Genomic DNA, 9,340 nt, shown 5'->3' with positions numbered 1-9,340 from the left:
TACAATGGTTGAAAATAAACAGTTGTACGTTCACGTATTATATTGTCTCTAAAATGAACCGCTCTTATGCTAATAAGTAAAATGCTTAGGACGTCCGATATAGTCATAGCGTGTGTTGACTGTGAAAGGAAATGCGATCACGAAACTATGTCGAGTAATGAAATGAATCTCTCAAGACATTAAATTTGGGTAGCCATATTAAATGCTGGAGTCATGGTCCAGGTCCAGGCGGCTGGCCGATCCTTCGGCTGGTCGTAGGACCGTCGAGGCGATTCGCCCGATTCTTGTGGATTGGGTGAATCGTGACAGAGGACGCCTCACTTTCCGGCTCACGCAGGTGCTCACTGGGCATGGTTGCTTCGGTGAGTTCCTGCACCGGATCGGAGCCGAGCCGACGGCAGGGTGTTACCATTGTGGTTGCGACTTGGACACGGCGGAGCACACGCTCGTTGCCTGCCCCGCATGGGAGGGGTGGCGCCGTGTCCTCGTCGCAAAAATAGGAAACGACTTGTCGTTGCCGAGTGTTGTGGCATCGATGCTCGGCGACGACGAGTCGTGTAAGGCGATGCTCGACTTCTGCGAGTGCACCATCTCGCAGAAGGAGGCGGCGGGGCGCGTGAGAGACGCACAAGCCCGCCGCCGTCGAGCGGGGGCCAGGGAGGCGGATCTCGCCCAAGCCCTGGCCCTCTAAGTGTTTCCGGTCCCCCTCATATGTCGGTCTGGGGTCGGCGAAGGGGGCCTAAGAAGACGACGTGCAAGCTGCTCTGCACGCGTTTTACGAAAGAGCATCCGGGTGATGGAAGGCCGGCTATCCTCGACCCACGCTGGTTCTGACCCAGCGGGGTATTTCGTAGGATAACCCATTCAAACCGGCGCCATCTAGGCGGGCTTCGGACAGCCTGCCGACCGAGAGGGCTGGTGGTCGTGGCGCCGACGATCGCTGGCCTGGCGTCCCGAGGGGGAGGGTGATGAGAGAGATGTGCTCCGCACTAAACGCTTCACGTTCCTCCATTTGCCTCTTCATGAGTTCTGTCTCATGCGAGGTTTGGACGTTGGTTGTTGAGCGACAGGAGGTTTTAGTCGGTTCGACTCCGACATGCCCCACCCCCCATCCCCAGTGGAGGGTGGGAGTCCGGCGATTTCCTCCTGACCAAAAAAAAAAAAGCCATATTAAATACGGACAATACGCATGATGGGCCCACGCAGGTTGTCACGATAGGCCTACCCATCTAGCAAAGCGATCCTGGTGGTGAAATAGCTGTTTTTCCGATATATTTGAGGTAATCACTTCACATCTCAAATAAAGAAGTGCGGTTCACGTCATGATTGTGGTTAGGTATTTGCTAAAGTTAATTGGCTCTATAAACACAATATAATTTTAATTAAGTTATTGGCCGAGGACCCAAAACTGCCGTCACGTGTTTCGGGCATTTTTTTATGTTTGTGTAATATTTTCTCTTTGTGTAATTTTTTAGAGGTACACGTTGCTTTAGAATAATTATATTTATTATATTAGAAATTCTTCCTGCAAATGCAAGAAAGGTCTGGATCTTGTATGTTTTTAATAGAACTTAACATGTTCTTTTTCAGACACACAGAACATCCGTTTGATATTATGAATTTAAATCTGTATTGCGATCACTGATGTTTTAAAATAAATATTTTATCAAACCATATCCATTTTCTTACGGAGGAAAAGAGGAAAGAGGAAAGCAAGCAAACATCTATACATATAAATAAAATTGGAGTGTCTGTTTGTAATATTGAAATAACCGCTTTTACTACATGCATATGAATATATATATACGGTACATACACCAAAATAACATTTTTTACAATGTTTGTCTGTCTGTCTGTCTGTTTGTTCCGGCTAATCTCTGGAACGGCTGGACCGATTTTGACGAGACTTTCACTGATAGGTAGCTGATGATATAAGGAGTAGCTTAGGCTTTTTTAAGACTAGCTTCGCCCCGCGGCGTCATTCGCGGTACGAAAATAACCGCGGGTAACATCGCGGGACTCAGCTATCAATAATAAAATTTAATGTTTCCGAAGCGAAGCGAGGGCGGGTCGCTAGTCGTAATTAAATCTTGATCATAATGGAAAATGGACAAAAATATACGGAGCTTAGTACAATTATCTCTTGGATACCCACTATAACCAATCAACAAGCTAGGTTTATAGAGATGAGTGTAAAACCTCATTAAACTACATCGCACAGTTTTTCAGACTTTTCTTTTTATAAATTCAACATCTGAAATATGGTAATATTTAATTTATTATGAAAACTAAACCAGAAAAAGTTAACTTAGTTCAGGGTTCTGGATAACAATAATACACAGATCTGACAGATCTGCTAATCTGTAGGCTTAGTGCGAGTTTCAAAAATCGAATCGAATGACTCGCATCGAGTGTACGCTCTTCACGGTGAAACGTGCGGAGCTCTGAGTGCGAGTTACTCGATTTGCAGGACGTTTATTCATCTTGAGAAGCGATATTTTTTTTCTTTTATATTGGTAGCACGCAAGGTTTTTTTTAAGGCGTTTAATTGAAATGCCAAGCTTTCTAACGATATTTATAATTAGTCGGGTAATGGGTAATGTACCTGTGCTTAGTGCGAGTTTTTGTAATTACTCAGTCGATGCTAATGTTATGTTTAATTTGTGTGAGGTTGTATCAGTGCCACCTAGTGGTAAGCTTATGAATCTCATTTTGTGGGAGAGAGAAGGTTTGTTTATGTTGCTGTCTCATGTATCGAATAGCTTTACCGAAGTGAGCCTCTCGATTATTGTATGTGCGAGTGCGAGTTGCAAATTAATGGATTTTGAGCGTATTTCTTCACTTTTCACTTTTTTCTTTCCTTTTTAATAATAATGTTGTTTTTTAAGGTTTTATCTATTCTAATGGTTTATACACATATATTTTTTCGGTTAGAAAATTTTATAGACGTCTAGGTAGTTGTAAATACATATTAATTATTTGCTTTTTCATTTAATTCTTATTAAATCATTGCTTTTTTTAGAGAGTTGTTCTTTATTGTACACAAAATGAATAAATATTGCGAAAAATATTAATAAAAAAAATTAGTACAATTCTTGGTCTTATCGCTAAGAGTGATCTCTTCCAGACAACCATTAAATGGGCAAGAATAATTTCGAAATGAATTGCACACTGTGTACCTATCTATTGAAATATATATGAAATATACATACACAAAAACACACGCGCACATACACACACACACACGCACGCGCACACACACACACACACATATTTACACTACATACGTACAGATATATATTTATAAATTATATAGAAATTTGAACAATGTAATAATAATTTTGCTTCTTTACACATTTATAAATAAGGATGGATGCTCGTAATAATTTTAGTATATTTGGGCCACCTAATGAAGATCATCAACACTATTACCGTAAATACAATCATTTTATAAACGTTCAACGGGTAAATGATTAAACCTATATAAAACATAATTTCTTTAATTAAAAAAAAGCTGAAATAATTACCTATTCCAAGATTAATTATATTAAGTACCTATGTCTAAATATGTAATTACAATTAAATAAATTCTATAATAAACTTCTAATTCTAATACTTCTATTAAACTTACTAAAAAATTATGTTTATGCTGGGCAGTTTTCGTGTATTTTAAAGGTTACGCCATTACGCAAAGTTTGTTTACGAAATAGCACCCTTAGAATGGAAGTGGTATAACTAAAAAAATTAAGATTAGTTTTATATTAATTTATATAATTTATAATAAGCAATGAATGAAATGTATTCAAATCTTAGCTGTATATTTTTTTTATTTTTGATGTTAATGCACTGTCGATTGCACCTATAATTGAGGTGACATCTGCCATGAACTTTTGTCAATTTGTCAATGTTTTGTATTGATGATCACTTTGTTGGTGTAACTTAATAAATAAATAAATAAATAAAAAATAAATAAATAAATATTTCAAAACACTTATGTATTAAGAACCTACATTTTAAATAATACGTGAAGCAAAAATGTTGTACCCCTTTTTACGAAAATTGCGCGGACGGAGAAGTATGAAATTTCCCACACTTATAGAGAATATAGAAAAGTAGTGCAGATTGCTAATATCTTTTTTTTAATAGTGCATAAACAATAAAAAATAAACTAAATCAATAAAAAAACCTCACACACAATACCATATATTTGACACACACACACACACACACATGCATTTATACTTTTTTTGTTTATTGATTTATCAATCTGTGGTCAAATTGAGAATAGATTAATATTTTTTGTCTTTAATTTTATTTTTCTATAATGTAGCCTTAGTGACATAGAGCAATGATTATTATAGAAATGATGATAATAGAAAGGTGACAATAGAACTATAATAATGTTCAAACTTAAAATTTAAATAAATTATGGTCTAATTTCGACCACTGGACTACCATTAGTAGATAATAATAAAATCATTTATTGCCTTTCACACAGATTTAGATTATTACAGGCAGCCTACAAGGAAACAACAAAAAAACAAAGCACTATTATATCATTTCTGGCAAGCAGCTCAACATTTGCACTTGTATATTATTAATAGGAATTTTATTAAGAATATTGACAATTTATGAGGATTTTGACAAGTACGGATTAGTATAGATATAGTTACATATTATTATTGTAAATTAAATTAGTTTTATAAGTGCAATAAAAAATAATTTAAATGATAAAATGATAAAGCCATACCTTTTTCCAATGTGACGATTAGATGGTATCCTATTATTCTATTCTATATTATTCTATCAGCTTATAAAATTAAACAGTCTCTTTTAGTCTAGAAAAGGACAAAGTACTCTTTCTGCCTTTTTCAAATAAAATGGCATGTCTTAAAGTGTTTAAACCGAAAAACTAAAAAAAATACAATTATTGTATTACAATATTGAAGTTTACCAGAAAATAAGAATTTTGGGTTGAGCCACTTTAATTCTAAAAGCACAAAATAGTATTGAACACGTGACATTACCCGAATAATTTTGAAAGTAGTCGGTTCCCATTAAAATACTGTTAAAATGCATTGTATTTCATTTAGACGGTCTAATGCCAAAACACCACGTGCTACCAATATACGAGAAATAATATTATTGCTGCTCTCGGTGAATAAACACCCTGCGAATCGAGTAGCATATGTCAACTCACACTCACAATTTGTCATTTTTCACCGTATAGAACGTTAACTCGATTTGATTTTGATTTATTTATTTACAATTGAACAACTAGGAAAAAAAGATGAAAAGACATTTTGGAGGGACCGCGAGGAGCTAAATTGTGTGAATTGTTTTATTTTGTCTATTTAATGTTTCTTAGTTAATGCGTATTTAATATTTCTTTGTGTATAAGTGTAATTTTGAGATCGTCCTGGCCTAAAGGTTAAGGCGTCCGGTGTATTCGTAACTTGCGATGCACCGGTGTTCTAATCCCGCCGGCGGGTATCAATTTTTCTAATGAAATACGTACTTATCAAATTTTTACGATTGACTTTCACTGTAAAGAAATAGCATGTAATAAAAATCAAAACCGCAAAATTAATTTGCGTAATTACTGGTGGTAGGACGTCTTGTGAGTCCGCACGGGTAGGTATCACCACCCTGCCTATTTTTGCCGTGAAGCAGTAATGCATTTCGGTTTGAAGGGTGGGAAAACCGTTGTAACTATACTGAGACCTTAGAACTAATATCTCAAGGTGGGAGGCGGCATTTGCGTTGTAGATATCTATGGGCTCCGGTAACCACTTAAGATTAGGTGGGCCGGGAGCTCGTCCACCCATCTATGCAATAACAAAATAACGTTGGTTTATTAACTGTTAAGTATATGTGAAAGTGCGAAAATGTAAAAAAATTAAACAAAACCGCTGGACGTAGCTTCTCGAAGTCTTCGAAAAAGTCCACTGAAATAAATCTCAGTAAATAATCAGCATTTTACAGAGATTATATCTTATCCCATATCATCTGATCTCACTGCACTTCATTCCATGCCAATCGATTAATCAAATCCATTTCACTCCATATTATCATTTTTCATAAAAAAAGATTAGGCTCTATGGCATGATACTTTTGCCTCTGTAGTTGGAAAAATAGAACTACTAAAGAAATACTCGATCGAAACGTTAAAATCCACTAATTTGTAACACGCACTCGCACAAATGTCATTCGTGGTACTCATTTCGGTAAAATTACTCGGTTACGAGATCACAACGTTAATATGAACTCGCACTCACAAAATAACACCGGGTACGTTTGCCGCTAGGGGCGCTGTTCCCATTGCATACAAATTTGAGCAAACTGGCTCACTATCGAGAACGTTACAAAACTCGCACTAAGCACACTGATTTGCAAGATTTATGGCCGTTATGAATGCGCACGGATTTCACCGGTCATCGTTCTCGTCGAACCCGTCGCTTGCGACGAAGGGCTCGACGAGTAAATTAACCCTCAGACACAGCCCACTGAGTTTTTCGCCGGATCTTCTCAGTGGGTCGCGTTTCCGATCCGGTGGTAGATTTGCGAAGCACGGTTTTTCCTAGGGTTCGTGTTAGCAACATCATCAGGTTTGAGCCCCGTGAGCTCACCTACTAGTTAAGGCGACGCTGATATAGCCTCTCAAGGCTATAAGCATAGGTAGGAAAAAAAAACGGATTTCACCTCCTGTCGATCAAGGACTTTTTTTATTGCTTATATGTGTGGACGAGCTCACAGCCCACCTGGCGTTAAGTGGTTACTGGAGCCCATAGACATCTACAACGTAAATGCGCCACACACCTTAAGATATAAGTTCTAAGGTCTCAGTATAGTCACAAGGGCTGCCCGACCTTTCAAACCGAAACGCATTACTGCTTCACGACAGAAATAGGCAGGGTGGTGGTACCTACCCGTGCGGACTCACAAGAGGTCCTACCACCAGTAATTACGCAAATTATAATTTTGCGGGTTTGATTTTTATTACACGATGTTATTCCTTCACCGTGGAAGTCAATCGTGAACATTTGTTAAGTACGTATTTCATTAGAAAAATTGGTACCCGCCTGCGGGATTTGAACACCGGTGCATCGCTACATACGAATGCACCGGACGTCTTATCCTTTAGGCCACGACGACTTCAAATATGTTGGATTATGTGAAGATTATTTATAAATGCGAGTATGGAAATTCTTGTGTGCCTTGATTTTAATCTGTCTTTCAATAGCCATAAGTCATTGCCGAGTATATAATATACTAGCTATTTAAAATATCGTACAGATTTTAGCCGTAAAATTAATTTAAACTTTTTTTTAATAGTGATATTTTCATATTTCAGAATGGTGTTCTAACGCACTTTAATTCAACCCTGGGAATAAACTTTTGAGATGTTTCCCCAGTTTACGCAATCCCTTTGACTACTAGGTATATTTATAGAAACATTTTGTTGCAACAAATAAATATATAATTAAAGGTTTATTACGAGTTAAATTCAAACAGTAATTCGTTTATGTATTTTTAAACTACTTAGTTTTTTGAAAGCCATTTTAGCAGTAGCAGCAATAGCTGTCTACTAAGCAAAAGCACTGACCAAAGGTAGTCAATGAAATTGTCGGTATAAATATAAAATTCTAAATTCTAACACCCTGTATTACATAAAAATGAGGTTGTAGTAGGTAATATTCATATTCGTGTTTAAGCAGCTAGTGTTGTCGGTCAGTGTGCTAAGGTTAGATATCTAGAGGTTATTAAATATTAGATTAAATGTGGGCTATGAATAAAATTAGATTCGTGCTCGACTAGACGTAAATGTGAACTTTAATAAGATTTTTTCATCTGTCGTGAACTTTCTCATTACTGAATAAGAAAATTATTTGCATACATTTTAGTACTCCAAAATTACTTCTTATGTTATATCCCAAATGGGTATGCACGTGTAGCTATGTATGATTTACCATCATCATTAATTATTTAGTTTTAAATAATTACATAGTTGAATAAGTTACAATTTTGGTAACATTCTTCTTCTCAATCGTTTCACTCTTGACAGAGTGATCGTGATCGTCATGTAGTGTTGGAGGGTCAGACTTGAGGCGTCTCACGTGTCTCGTCATCTCTTCTTGCTCGAGGTCATCCTACTGCACCCATTTAGAGGACCTCCGAGTCCTCTGACTGTAGTTTTAATTTTGTCGGTCCACCGCATTGGCGACCTCCCGCACAGTCTTGTGCCATGCATCCTTTCTAGTATGACCATGTTCAAGGGTATCTAATTGTAAAATATATAAAAAAGTATCTAAACATATCCTGTTAAGTGGAGTCAACTTATTAAAGGCACATAAAAGTAGGTATGTGTTTCGAAAATCTATCTCATATATTCCTCGGTGACTTTAATTGATTGAATTTTGCATGTTAAAGTGCGGGATTAGGATAGGCTTCGATTGCATCAATTTCGGATATGCCAACAAACGAAGCACACGTGTTTCTTCTACAAAAACCAATAGTTTGTTTATTTACTCTCGGTTCTGATAAAAGTTGAATAAAGTTTTGTAAATTATAAATCTTTCACTAGAATAAGGAGTTGGTATGTACGTATGTTGTGACTTGATGAGTGAACGGTTAGGAAATGATTGTAGATGTAGGTAGAGGGAGCTCGTGCCAAAACATTCCCCCCGCACTCTGATGACGTCACACGAACGTACCCGAACAAGAATCGATGTCAGCCGAAGCCAGTCTGCCTTCGTCCATTTACCTTCTCATATCTCGGGTCGCTTTCGAGTTTCGCCACGCTGCGTCCGCTGTCTGGCATATTGAATATTTAGCAGTGGCAAACGAAATAATCAACGGTTATTTTCCGAGCGAGCTTACTGTGCGAAAATAAACAAATAAAAGATAATATAAATCAATATAGTTTCGCGTTTATATTGTAACAATGCGTAAAATACGTTCAGGGGTGAAGTAAGCCCACGGAGAGAGCTGCACTCGTACCAGTTTGGAAAGCAATACGGAGACTACAACTGATTGCACGAAGCCGTACACCCGCTGTGTCGTGTTCCCTGTGAGATGTTGGGCCAGAGTTTCGGTTGATAAATTGAAGTCTGACGTTTTTTGGGACTTTAATCGAATGTGTATTGAAACGTTCACCGCTATACACGGGCGCACTACTATGCGCCACGATTTAGTGCATTTTATAAGGCACACATCTTCTGATCACTACTGCGAAGGAAGAATTTAGTCACTCGAGCAGGTAAGCTCACAATAAAACTTATGCTGTTACCTGATAACGTTTATTATCTGAAATAAATTAGACGCGTGCGACGTGCCTGTG

The 9,340-nt window shown here is 37.5% G+C and overlaps 1 protein-coding gene across 2 annotated transcripts in view; it reads left to right on the top strand.

Moving 5' to 3' along the window:
* The first annotated feature begins 8,741 nt into the window (after positions 1-8,741).
* Positions 8,742-9,340, top strand: part of LOC101739920 (6-phosphofructo-2-kinase/fructose-2,6-bisphosphatase) — a 48,231-nt gene continuing 47,632 nt past the window's right edge. The window contains exon 1 of one of the 2 annotated variants that reach the window (XM_012690466.4): positions 8,742-9,259. The gene's annotated coding sequence lies outside the window, so the exon portion shown is untranslated. The remainder of the gene's footprint in view (positions 9,260-9,340) is intronic. The other variant, XM_004926257.2, reaches the window with a different exon arrangement.

Source organism: Bombyx mori, chromosome 3, assembly GCF_030269925.1.
Source record: "Bombyx mori chromosome 3, ASM3026992v2".
NCBI lineage: Eukaryota > Metazoa > Arthropoda > Insecta > Lepidoptera > Bombycidae > Bombyx > Bombyx mori.
This window is presented reverse-complemented; position numbering and strand designations above follow the sequence as displayed.